We start from the raw sequence: 14777 nt of genomic DNA on the forward strand, positions 1-14777 counted from the left end.
TTAAAGCTACTATTGTTTAAATAAATGTTAAAGAAGTGGTAACTCATGAATAAGTGAGGTTCTCTAAACTGAAACTTTTGGATTTTGTAAGAAGTATGTTTTCTATTGACTGCTAAGTTGAAATCCGATGGTTTATAAAGTTAAATTCACCTAAATTAAGGAGTTTATTAAAGGTGTCTTCAAATATCATTATTTCCATCAGAAATTAAATTATACAGTCTTTCAAGCAGCTAAGTAGATTCGTGAAACTCTTCATCTAATTTTTTGACGTATATGACGGGATGATAAAAATTATAAAGCATATTGTGGTCACTTAATCTCAATACCCTAATAACCCAGTCAAGTTATAAATGGTTCTGTCTATAATTACTTGGATATGTATTGTAATCACACATAGTTTACTGAAGTTCATAAATCTGTTTACTTCGACGTTAGTTTTATTATAATTTGTTTTAAAAGTGGTAGTTTTTGCCTAGTTTAGAACTACTGATGTCATTGTACCGTTACAAATACAATTGAAAGTAGAGTTACTAACCAACGAAAGACTATATAGTTGTTGTTAACTATTTTGAAGGGGCAATTCAGTTTTGATTAATTTTTAAAAGAATTATACACCTTGTCGGTAGGGTGTGGATTATAAGATAAGTGGAGTAACTAAAAAATATTCCAAATAATGTTTAGTCATTAAACTGTATTTACTTGCATTGTGATACTTGAAAGCTCTAGACTGAAGAAAATACAAAGAGATTACAATAATGAATCGATTAAATGCTTCACCTCAGAATGATAGAATTACTCAATTTCTGTTCGACCGATACCTTTTTTTACTAAACTACTTCATAATATATGTTTTTGATTCCTAATTGAAGCGCATATTGGTTAGATTTTCACTGTTTATTATCGATGAATTAATGTTAAATGGGTATATCAAAGTGTGGTGTTTAAATAAATCAATGACTTCTTCGTATTGATGACTGTTGTAATTTTGAATTCCAAATACAATACATTCGTTCGGGCTTATCTAATACTTCTTGATTACATTGCGTTATTCCTGGGATTACTAGTTTATACTACAATTCAAATACTTCTAATTATCATATTGGCGTCGCGATTGAGCCTGTAATGGAACGGCTGGATATAAATTCAGGTTTTAATGCTTTTGAGGAGTACATGGAAAGGTTCGAAATCTGGGCTATGACCAAGGAAGATGATGAGGATTTTAATATTGTGGCCCATTTCCTTACATTCATCGGGAAAGAAGCATACAGCCTTACAAAGATTTTGGCACTTCCAGACAAACCGATTTCACTCCCCTATGCAACTCTCAAGCAACTACTGTTGGATCATGTAAAGTATACAAATTCCGAATGCGGTAAGAAAGGAGAGTCCGATAAAATGACTCGTCAGAACATCAGGAATTCCACTTATTCAAATAGTCGTCGTAGTTCGATGCGTAATGAAAGTTATTCCGATAATACTTCATTGAGTTGTGAAACAGTCCATGATGATGAGCACGAGTTTAGTAAATGCATGTTCTGCGGCAAGTTTCACCCATGTAATTCATGTATATTTCGTAATTCTAAATGCTTTAAATGTGGTATAACTGGACACATTCAGTCAGTTTGTAATACCATGGTTCATTTCGCTGAAAGTAATGCTAAGATGGATGCTTCTAATGATCAGTTATCTTTATGCAGAAGTGGTATAACGTCACATAGCAGTCCAGAGTTAAATGAAACTCAGAATCATTGTGAGACAAAATTTTTTAGTCGACAAACTTATCGGATTTCTCATGCTACTGTACCAGATATGGTTTGTCGTAATAATTCACATACTTCTGATGGAATTTCTTACAACTCTGAGAATAGAATGTTAAATGAGTCAAATCACGATCAAAAACCAAATTCAGTCATGGTAGATGTTGAATTCCCTGATGATCCATTACCTAATGAAACTCTTAATCAATTTGAGGAAAATATTTCAGAAGAATCGAATTCTGATATCATATCAAGTGTCAGTGGTCCTCACAATGAATTTATCTCTAATGATATTCCTCATGAATGTGACAAATATGTTTCTTATGAGTTGAATTCTAGTCATATTTCTGATGTTATTGTGTCATATGTTGGATACTCTCACGAACAATGCATGTTGAATAGAATCCCTAGTCAGGGGTATAATGAATCAGAGGGGATAACAAAATTTACCGAAATAATCAGAGAACCAGCTTGTCCAGAAGTGAAGTTTGCACAGACAGAGAATCCAAATCAAGTCCAAGATTATCCTAATGAATATGAGGCAGATGAATGTTTTCTATTCGATTGTTTCGCAGGTAAATCAAGCCTAATTGAATCACTTGTGTTAATTACATATATCAATGCATATCCATCTGTGTATTCTAATATGAATAACAAAAAGAATATGTATCATGATTTTTATTCAAGTCAAAGTCACATGATGGAATACCTCGAATTATATATCAGTGTTTATCCCCAAATACTCACATACAGTAGTCGATGCGTAAGATTTGAGAAGATAATGCAAATTGGGAACGTCATATTGGCTAAAACATTGCGAAGTAAGGACCCAACATTATTTCGTGGGGGAGGGTATTGTTGGAAAGTCCATGATGCAAATTCTAAATATCAATGGTTTCACTACAAAGCCGGAGTGCTGATTGTATACAATTCCAGAACCCAGGTTAGTCTGTTCCAATTTCGGTTGTTAATTCTAATACTAATGAGTGCATTCTAGATAATAAAGAGTCTACATCCAATACACTTTCGGACCGATGTAAGATGAACTTAAGAAGAAGACAAACAATCGATTACAGACACTTACACTCCAATTCGAGCTGTGGCGGTTGTGGTGTTTAAATAAATCAATGACTTCTTCGTATTGATGACTGTTGTAATTTTGAATTCCAAATACAATACATTCGTTCGGGCTTATCTAATACTTCTTGATTACATTGCGTTATTCCTGGGATTACTAGTTTATACTACAATTCAAATACTTCTAATTATCATACAAAGTTTGCATAAATTATGCATTCATTGAATAGACATTACGGAATTATGCTAATAATAGACTGCTGAAATGTTTATTTATTATCACTGATACTCTTAGTTTGTTAGTTTACCTTGATTCATATATATTCATGTAAGTAAGAATGCATGTATTGAAGCTAAACCACAATTCACTGGGTATTGAATGCATGATACAATACAACAGATTACATAAATGTAGGGATCGATGACAAGGTTGAACTTGATTATTTACTTTGAAGAAGTAGTTTAGATTAAGTCACGAAATGTCAGAAATACACTTTTCTACTCATTGAGATAACACAAAAAATATTTACATTATATGTATGGTAAAAAATTAAGAAAATGAAAACTGTTATTCATTGAGCTTTGTTGTTCTATCACAATGTTAAAAACTACTGTAGACATACATTTGTCTTGATTGTAGATTATATATATATATATATATATATATATATATATAGAGAGAGAGAGAGAGAGAGAGAGGCATCATGTTTGTACCGGAATGATGGTCGATGTAACGAACAAATCATTTATCAACTTACAGATCATCGTGGGCAAATCGAATCAGTATTATTACAATAATGTTAGGGATATGGTCAAGTGTGTTTCATTTTTATAAACCTATTGATCATGACAACTATGTCCTAATCATATTAGTTGATTGTTTCTCCACTGTACGTTATCGATTAATTGACTATAAATCGAACAATTTGTCATTTACTGAATGCTGAGCTGTAAATCAGTGTTCATTCAAATCAATATAAAAAAGTAAGCGTATTAAAGAATTATGCTAATTTAATTATCTAGTTTTGGTGTGAAATAAATCATCTACTTATCAATATTCTTTTTATGGGTGTTGAGTTACTGTCACCGTCAGTCAAGCAGCTTAATCGATTATAAGAATATTGCACTGAGTTAGTTGGTGATCTGTTTAGAGAATCAATCCTCAATTGAATGAATTTTAGGCAGATTAATCATTTGAGAAATGTTCAAAATATGTTTAACCAATCATTGTTTAACATGAATCTCAAAAATTCCTATTTTCATTATTTCAAATCATAAATCTCTACTCATTTGGGGATCCTTCCTAGAAATTTTTGAAACTCTTAAATCACTACATAAATAAATTTTTGCGCTATCTTTCAGTCACCTTATATTCTGGTGAAACTGTAATTAGTTTTAAAATTGAAAGGCTATGTGTAGCTGTACTTTAAACGTTGTGACTACTAGATGTCTGTTTCAGTATGTCTATGAAATATTATGCGTTTTGCTCCTTCCAAGTGCAAAGTACTTTTACAACACTGATCTTCAACTCACTCTGGGTAGCGAACACGTAGAAGTAGTCGAGAAGTTCTTGTATATGGGTAGCTGCATAAGTGCTGGTGGAGGCATGAGTGATGAGATCAATTCACACGGCTTATGCCAATCTGGACCATCTTCCTCTCCTTCATCATGATAGTCTGGGTGTAAATGTCGGATCTACAACGCGTTGTTGAGCAGTTTTGTTTTATGTTTGTGAGACTTGACCACTGAGTTGAGGATGCTAAGTGATTCTCTGTGTTTGATCATCATTGTCTTTGATGGATTGCTGACATCCAATGGAAACACGATGTTAGTACTGCAGAGGCGATATTTTGATTGGTGTCACCTCTCGAAACACCTACTTCTACGGTTTGACATTTGACAAATAAAAGGGAACGAATCGAGCGAAGAAATTTCTTTTTAATTAGTTTTCCATGTTCACAAACCGAACCTTTGTATCCAAAAGAAGTTTGCACAACTACTCTGGCTACCCTGGCCATCGGTATAGTGGATTCTGTAGCAGAACTTTGATAAACAATTTTCGTATTCCTTCCATTTTTTTATTTTAATTATTCTCTACATTCTTCTCTTGATTCCTACATAACTACTATATTTTGTTAGTTCTTTCTTCTCTTTTTATATATTATGCAACGTAGCAACAGTTTGATTTTCGAATAATTACTTTGATTAGTATTAATCCTCTTCCTTCCAGTTAATTAATGCTAGTTTATAATCGATATGTCGTTACATAATTATTACGTAACTTATCTGCTCGATGAGTGTTATTCCTTTATATATATAATAGTGTAGAGCCATGATGAAAAACTAATTGAAAAGAAATTTCTTCGCTCGATTCGTTCCTTTTTCCTATGGTTTGGTTCTGTCCTAGGAATTCTACTTCATGCATTATTGGCTGACGATGGGACTGGTTGGAAGAAGAAGAAGAAGAGAGGTGGTCAGTGTATGACATAGTGTCTTGGTATGAAGGAAAGCTCTACAGGACTGGCTTTTGTTGGTTCTTTTCGACTCCTTGGTTAGGGTCATGTAATGATGGTTGTGCCACACTGTTAAGTGATCGAATTTGGCAAACCTAACCAATGAATTTCAATTTATTGACAAATTGATGTAAAGCTTCTCACGAGATGTAAATTGTCCGAACTCAACCTCAATTAGGGTTATGTGAATTTAAAAATCTAACAACAAAGTTGTTCAATGGTTTTCGACTTGTAGTTATTTTCTATTCAATTTCAGTTAATGAAGAACGACATCTTGGAACACTTAATCAACTGTCGATGATTGGATAAACATTTCTTATCTATCCTCATATTGTCGAAAAACGTTTATTTACATCAATGAAAAAAAAATCACTATTTGTTTGTCATTCAACCTACAAGTAAACAACATTTTGTAACTACTCAGTAGTTGACCTTATTTGTTTGGAAAGAAATTTTAGTCGATAAACTAAAAGCATAAATCTACATTTAATCATTGATTATTTTAATGAATCTTATTTGTTTATTTTTAAATGGTTCGTTTGCAAGTATTAGAACAAAACTATTTAGCTTATTAATTTCAAAATAGAATGAATTAAATTTTTTGATAATTTGGAAACTGTGAAATACTTCGTTATTAGATATTTTGAAAATATAATCGATGTAAAGCTAATACATTCAATTTTTGTACTTATTTTGAATCACATCAAAAAGAGTGATTTCATAGAAACTGCGTAACTAAATTTAAAAATTCGCTACTCTACCGACTTAGTATTCAGGATAATTGTCGTAATCCGAACTACTGTAAATAGTTTGATGTTTGCCCTAGGATTGCAAAATAAAACTATGGAAATGAAATTTTGCCTGATATAATAATAATGAGAGAAGTAGTTCAATTAGGAAAGATACAACCAGAAAGAATTCGTTCAGTAAAGAACTTAATCTCACCTTTATGAAGAAAGTAAGAAAAATTTACAGCAACATCGCCACTGACTTCCATTCTGAGTCATATCTGATAAAGACACTATGTCATTCACTGACCACCTCTCTTCTTCTTCCAACCAGTCCCGTCGTCGGCAAATAATGCACGATGTATAATTCCTAGGACAGAACCAAACCATAGAAGTCAGTGTTTCAAGGTGACATCAATCAAAATATCGTCTCTATGAACGAACACACGATCCCAAACCTCTGCAGTACTAACATCGTGTTTCCATTGGATGTCAGCAATCCATCAAAGACAATGATGATCAAACACAGAGAATCACTTAGCATCCTCAACTCAGTGGTCAAGTCTCACAAACATAAAACAAAACTGCTCAACAACGCGTTGTAGATCCGACATTTACACCCAGACTATCATGATGAAGGAGAGGAAGATGGTCCAGATTGGCATAAGCCGTGTGAATTGATCTCATCACTCATGCCTCCACCAGCACTTATGCAGCTACCCATATACAAGAACTTCTCGACTACTTCTACGTGTTCGCTACCCAGAGTGAGTTGAAGATCAGTGTTGTAAAAGTACTTTGCACTTGGAAGGAGCAGAACGCATACCGTACCTACGGATACTTATTCCCAAATTATTAAGCACGGATCGCATATCTTGTGTATCATCTCACAGTAAGACAATATCACCCGCACACTCAAGATCGAGAAGTCTTTCTCCAGGTAACAGATTCACACCACCATTACCTACATCTATCAGAGCTGTTTCTAGAGCATCATCGATGACAAGTTTGAAGAGTAATAGTGAGATTGGACAACCCTGTCTAATCCCACTGCTTGAATAGAACAACTGAGAGAGGTGGTTGTATGCCCTCACTCTGCCTATGGTGTTCGTGTATAGACCTTTCAAGATGTTAACAAACTTCTCAAGCACACTTTACTTCAATGGACAATCCCAGAGAGCAGTCCTATCCAACGAATCGAAGGTGCCCCTAATATCAAGAAAAACTATGATTGTTGGCCTGTAATAAGTATGATGATGTTCTTACACTTAGTGGAGGACGAAGATATGATCAATACATCATCCTCAACCAGAACAAAAATCAGCCTGCTCCTCACTGGTCGGTTTTTTTGGGTTTTGGAAAATCTGCGAAGTATGAGAGAAGCCAATAATTTGGACGTAATCGAGATAAGACTTATCTTACGACAGTTGTATAGGTGACATGAACTCTTTGTCAACATAGGAACGACTATCGACTCGTCCCACGATATTGGGACACTCACTAATTGTCAGACAGTTTAGAAAAAAAACAGACAATCCCTTAACCAGATGTTCGCCACCATCTTTAAAAAAGGCCGGGGTTGAGTTATCTGGGCCTAGTGATTTGTGGCGCTTCCGAAGTTGGAGTTCCTAGCGAAATTCCACCTCGTTAGGTGGATCAGTTGTCACAGGCTATGTAGGGTAGGATAACCTGATCCATGTTGTCGGAGCACAAGAATAGTTTAACTTCTCCTTGAAAAACTCTTCCCATCGTCCAAGATATCGATAGATGTTATTGATTGGCATCCTGTTATCTTCACAGATTGTTTCACTCACACCAGACTTCTTACTGCCAGTATCTTGGACGAGTCGAACGAGCTTCTGGCAATTACCAGATCTAGCTGCTGACTGCAACTCGTTAGCACGCTTCGACCACCAGGCTTCTCAGTCCCTACTCAAGCTTTGTACAGTTTAATTATGTAACAATCTACGGTTATTGTTGAGCTCGCAGTTACACGTAGTAAGCAGAAGTGCCTCAATGATTTGTAAGGAGCCTGAAGAAACCAAGTGCTTATAAGCGGGACGTTTAGCGAAGCCGCAAGTAAATTTACTTTCCATTTTCACGGTGCCAAGCAAGAGCAACCAATGATCATCTGTACTTTTCTGTGGGATGGTAGCTAACCTTGAAACTAACTCGGTTTGATATTTAGTTGCAACAGCAGCTACAACCAATTTACTGACATCGATCTGTTCAGGATGATGAATGTGCTGGCCATTGAAACATGAGATAATAACAAACCAAACAACTGCATAATTAGGGTCCAGTTAGGTACACTTAAAGGAGTGGCAGTCTTTTATACAACCACGCCAGCGGTAGCTGATCACGATGTGATCAATCTGAGTCTAGACTTGAAATTCAGAGGAAGGACGCCAGGTGGCACATCGGTGATGACTGTGCCAGCAGTTAGTACTAGCCAGAAACAGGCTGTGGTCTGCACACAGTTGCAGTAGACGGTCACTATTATCTGACCTGTGACCAATAAGTCCCCATCAGCCACCTGTACGACTCTCACCTGTGCCTAGATGTCCGACATGCGGATTCAAGTTTCCGGCTAGTACTACAATATCTGTCGAACTCACGTTATGTAGAAGAACTGTTAACTGGTGGTAAAACTCATCCTTGATCGCATACGGGCTGATATTTTTCAGAGAGCAGGTGGAGATGACGGAAAGACATCCTTTCTCACGCCAATTTCTTCTTACTTTGATGGAACTTTCTAATATAACAGCAAATAACCGACTGGTAATGGGGGTCCAGTCGATCAATGCTGTCTCATTTCTAGCGCCAGTGAAACCAGACAAATATTTCACAGGGTCCTCGGATAAACGCACGTAAAACAAGCTTTTCGAAGCGACAGATAGAAATCGAATTTGTAGTTCTTCATCAAAATCTTGAATACGGGTCTTGGATAAACAACAGGCATCGATGTTGAGAATTTCTGAAGACATAGCTAACCTTATCTGTTGTCCGATCTGCATTAGTGTGCGAACGTTGAAAGAGGCCAGTTTGAATGGTGTACGTGTTTTCAGAAAGACTGTTTTAGTATTTGTATTCGGTGGTAGCATTCAACTTTCAACCAGTCAGTGACTTGAGATCCTTTAGGCAGGATAGGGTTTCCACCATAGGCGAGATGCTGTATTAGTTGAAAGATGAAATAAGTAAAATGAGAATAGAAGTGGGTAGATAAGCGAATTAGTATTTGAAAAAAATAAAAACGAAATTTATCAAATGAATGTGAATTGTCTGAATTTTAGTAGAAGGGAGAATATCATTCCCAGCAATAATTGTCACTTTTTTTTATTTGTTTGTGCTCTGTGATACTGCCCGGGTGCCTATACCGAACCAATCGTTTTTCTTAGGAGTCACCCCCGACCTAAATGTCTAGTCCACAAGGCAGTGGAGTAAGGTTAGGAGATTCAATTTTATGGTAGCCAATGATGATGGTAAATCAGTTGATTATGTGAATCTACATCGACTGAGATGGTTGGGCCATGTGTTACGTATACTTGAACACCGATTACCACGGTACGCAATGCTGACTAGTATGGAGGTGGTTGGAAGAGAGTTAGGGGCGGCCAAACCAAAACGTGTCATCAGTCCTTGAAGTCACTAACTTCTAGTCTGAGCCATGTTGGTAGACACACTACTTGGTTGGGGTCCGTGTGACTATCGTAACCAATGGTTGGAGACTGTGTGACATGGCTCAGAATCGATCACAATGGCGTAGGTGTATACACTCTTTGTCTACTCTTAAACCAGTGAGATTAAAATTGCTGCATATCTTTCTTCTTGTACTATATTCTTATATACAACCTTTCTTTTGTATATTACCACCACTAAATTAACTACCTCTATGAATTTAGTGTTGATCTTGTTGTGCTAATGAGGTATGGCAACTCGGACCGATGCATATATGTGCCTGGTCCTACGTTATAGTTGACTGACTAACAGTTTTAGTCGCCCAGTTATATATATATATATATATATATACATATATATATATATATATATATATCAGATTACCAATAGGTCTATCGTCTATAGTTTATCCTTTAGGGATTTAGAAATCCGTCTCGTTAGGTGATATTATCGATTTATACATATTAGTTAGTTCAGTAAATTTCTCAAATCTTTTGGACTTTCATAATAGTTTTAAATTAAAGTTCGTTAGTTTCGCTGATTAATATTAATAGAACCCGACTTCAAAAGTAGGTTCTTTTCTATCGGTTAACTAATAATCAGTTGTTTATGTAATATTCATTTTCATCATTTTTAGTTGGAGAAAGTATGCATGCTTTCCATTAAAAACAGGACAAAACAATAAACTTACTGTGAACAAGAAGAGGAGAGGTATTTAAGATGTGGTACTTTGTTAGTTCATCTACATGCATGAGTACTTTGGAGATTATTATATGTAGAGTGGTTTCAACTTTTAAGTTCATCTCTACAAATGTTTAATCAGCAAGCTTAAAAAAAAGATTTATTGCGATCTTATTTTATGGTTAACACTTAATGTAGGTTATTATCATCGTTTAGAATATCTTAGTTTACCCAATAAATTTGAAGAAACCAGAATAACCCTATGACATTGTGGATCATACAATTAATAGAAAACAATAGTGTCAATACAGCCGTCATTAATTACTAGAGAGAGAGATGGTAGAGATACTCTGCAGTGTAAGATAATTTCTATTCAAAACTATATCTATAATTTTCAACTGTTTTACAAATATAGTGTTTATCAATTGCTCTCATGAATATGTATTCAGTACGACTTATGATTAAGATTACTGGTCGATTATTTTACAACTAAGATGCATGGTAATTCGGAATCTATTACACTTGTCACCAACAATACCAGTGCATTGTAAAAAGAAAACAGAATAATGATAATCTTTATACATATTATTTGGTTGTATACAAACATTAGTGCTGATTAGAACAGTATGGAAGTATTTGACTGTGATATTGAATAAAAAGAGTTCTAAATCTCACGTCAATCAAATTTATTTAAACACATATATATTGGTACAAGTAAGCACCAGATACATATACGCCACACAAATCTCATTCGATTTGTGTGAGGGCTGTGATACTGCCCAGATGCCCAAATCGAAGCAGATGGTTTTCTTAAAGGGCCACACCGCAAGCCTTTGACCTAAAGATCTGATCCACAAGGTAGTGGAGCATCGTGAGAGATGCGGTCCCATGGTAGCCGGTGACCAACGATCGATTCATACGCCATTTGTTCCCTCAGGATACTGGAGCCCATGTACACCACTGGTTTGGAATCAGGGTTTCCCAACTCCTCTAGGTGAACTTTCCGTGTCAACCAACCTGGTTAAAGCGCCGGAAATTCGCTTGTAAATTTCGTAAACAACATCCCCGCCACGAGAAGATGGTGAGTAGGACTTCCCTGGCAGAGGCTATGTATGAGTGACTATGTGACAGCATTTTGAGACGGAGAGCTGACTCTCCCCACTTTCGGCCGCACCAGGGCAGAATATACTATGATATAAATGTAGATATAGTTTTGTTTTAGTGTTCTATAGAAAATGTTTCTATCCAACATATTGTATTGCTTTTTAAATTATAAAACAGTCCTCAATATTCACAGCACAGAACTCGTTTTCGGAGATATAAAAGTAATAATAACTTTTTATGGGGATGCACTGTAATATGGAGTTAGAGCTTACAGAATGATGTTTTAAGTACACTTCTACAGGTTTTAACCATTAACAAGGTATTCACTAAACTATGGGAATTAGTTTTTAATAGTCCTAGTGCTTTCTCTTCTCATTGTTGTAATACAATTCAGACTAGGTAGTGAACCATTCTTATTCCATTCCTTTAGCATTAGTTAGGTAAAAAATATGTTATAAATGGTTTGTTGTCTTTCTACCTGTCACACTAATCTTTAGACCTGTCATGCTTACCCATTTTATGGTTTGATTGTATGCCGTGTAGCGATAGCTAAAGACCGCTGTATGAAACATTTTAAACGGGGTTACTTTAATTATAGTAGGCTATCCCCTCATGTTTTGATATTCTAACTTGCACTAATACTCTACTTCGTGCTATAAATTTCGCCTTACAACCGTGAGATGATAAATTGATTTTTCTGTTCGTCTCATCGGAATCGTTTAGTTTAAGTAATTTCTAGGTCGCCTAACAAATCACACGTTGGGAAATATCCTACATATAATGTTTTGACATGTCTTGGTTATTTAATCGCGAATTTATTCTCTACTATTCTTTTTAAGTTCTAGTTTTATAAAAAGTTCACTTTGAAAACCATAGCTGATGTAGAAATTTATGAACTTACATTATGATTTAAGCTAATTTACGATACTTCAGTATCAATTTTAACAAATTATTCTGTTTAGTTAGAGACAGTCACTTTTGAGCTACAATTTAATGGCATCGTTGAAAAGTAAAGCTAGTAGATTTCCGAGAAAATATCTATTGAATAAGAGCCTTTAAAAGATTGCATTTGAATGTTCGGTTAACCAATACCTTTACAAAAAATATACATTATTTTGTTATATTTTTCGAATTTATTTAGCTTACTTAATATTTATGAGTAGCCTAATTATTTGTTCGTAATTAGGATCAATTAGTATAGGCTATCCTTAAATAGTCAAAGGATAAATCCAGTGTACTAATATCAGCTGAAGATAACTGAAAACCATAGACTAACATTTCAAAAATTTTGTCTTTGCACTAGTTTAATTTTGTTTTTTTCAGTTACTCGACATCCAATACGAATAGGAAAAATTTTACGAGTAGTTCGATTTTTTACTAATCTGGTAGAAACTTTGAAAAACGACGTGTAACCATCATGAGCAGAGATGGATGTTGGCCAGCAAAGGAATCCAAAACGCTCATTTCGTCTTGTTCGAGGCTCATCAGCTGAAAACCCTGCATATGAGTTGATGTTGACTTCACTATTTGAACCCAGTAGCGTTCGCTTCAAACGCCACCGCATTGTCTACTTCGCTTCTGAATACAGTCAACCACTGGTTTGTGCAGTGAGGTGGAGTTCAATTCATTCGTATTGGTTATTTGAACCTTCCAAATGATGTTGATTACCCCAGTTGGGACATGTGCATCCTGGGCGTATTATCTCGATGTTACAATCTGATCAGAAGCATTATAAGCAGAATGCACATATTGCCGAAAAGTGACTGATCAATTACAGTCTTCAACATAAGTTGGAAGATTCAAACAACCAATACCAATGTATCAAGAACCCAGCTGCGACTTCAGAGCATAAAAACAATTTTTCACTTGAATTAAAGATCCTTTAATGACAAGCGCATGAACCTAGGATCTTACATGCTAATTTTTCTACATACTGCTTATTCCAAACCTTGTGCATTACAGGCATACTAAAATCAAAGGTCCTTTAGACGTCAAAAGGCGAATTATATGAAAATTAACATAAAACTGATGTTTATTAGATGAAGTAGATTCTTCAGTGAAATAAATTCTGTGTCCTATCGGTGATATTGAGGTCAAATAATAGTTTCAGGATCAAAATAGAAATATTTGAAAGTTTCAGGAATAAATGCTGGAATTCTCAACTGTTTATATCAATTATCACTTCGGACAACTCAATCAGTGTTTTAATTTATTGTATGATTATTTGTTCTTTTAAAATTGTTTTCCGATAAATACCAATAATAATGATAGATTTAGAAAGATAAATTGAACCGAATGAAAAGAGACGCTCAATTTACAACTAAGCAATAATTAATATATGGTAAATAAATTTCCGAATGGAATCCTGATCTCTGTAAATCACTGTAAATCTGATTTACTGAATACAAATTTTCCCACAAACATAATAAGTCAACTTACCGATAGATAAAGTAATTGATGACTCTTGTAAATACTAGTCGGCCACTGAGTATTAGCTAATAGAAAGTTATCTAAGCTACAGTGCTGGTCAGATTTTAATAATCATGCCACGAATATTCCAGTAATAATATCTTTGGTTACAAAACTGGGTAACCTAGTTTTCTATCTCTTGGGGAGTATATGTTTCTCAGGATTGTGGTTATTTCTAGTTGATTATTATGGACAAGAGAAAAACTTGGGTTCTCATACATGTCTCATACAAAAAAATATTTATCATTAAAATGTATAGATGTCAATCGTCTAGTGAAGATAGGTTTTCCGATTTGTAGTGAAACTTTGTGGGTTCGGAAAAAAGCTTAATCACTGAATCTTAATGTTTAAACAGGACTGTTATTTTCAATAATCTTACATCAAACTTAATTTTTACATCTAGAAACATTTCAGATCTACGTAAAAATTAAAGAAAAACGATTATTCAAGTTAGAAAAACACTAGACTCATTACTGGATCGACAAAACATCTCAAATATAACTTTCACCTCTCGTTGTTCCTAATTAAACCTATCGTACAATCTAACTGACTGATTAAGTGAGTCACATAGGCTAATGAACATTATTAAATGAAAATCTCAAGATTATAGACTACAAATCGGGGTATAAATATTATCATGTGTGTCAGTTGATTATGAATAAATTATAAGGTATAAAAGCAAGAAATAAAAATAAAAAGAATCCCAAATACATAATTTGTTAAATGTGGCTAGCAGTGGAATCCAGAATATGTCATATTCCTTGCGTTGA

This window comes from Schistosoma mansoni, chromosome 1, assembly GCF_000237925.1.
Source record: "Schistosoma mansoni strain Puerto Rico chromosome 1, complete genome".
In the NCBI taxonomy this organism is placed as follows: Eukaryota; Metazoa; Platyhelminthes; class Trematoda; order Strigeidida; family Schistosomatidae; genus Schistosoma; species Schistosoma mansoni.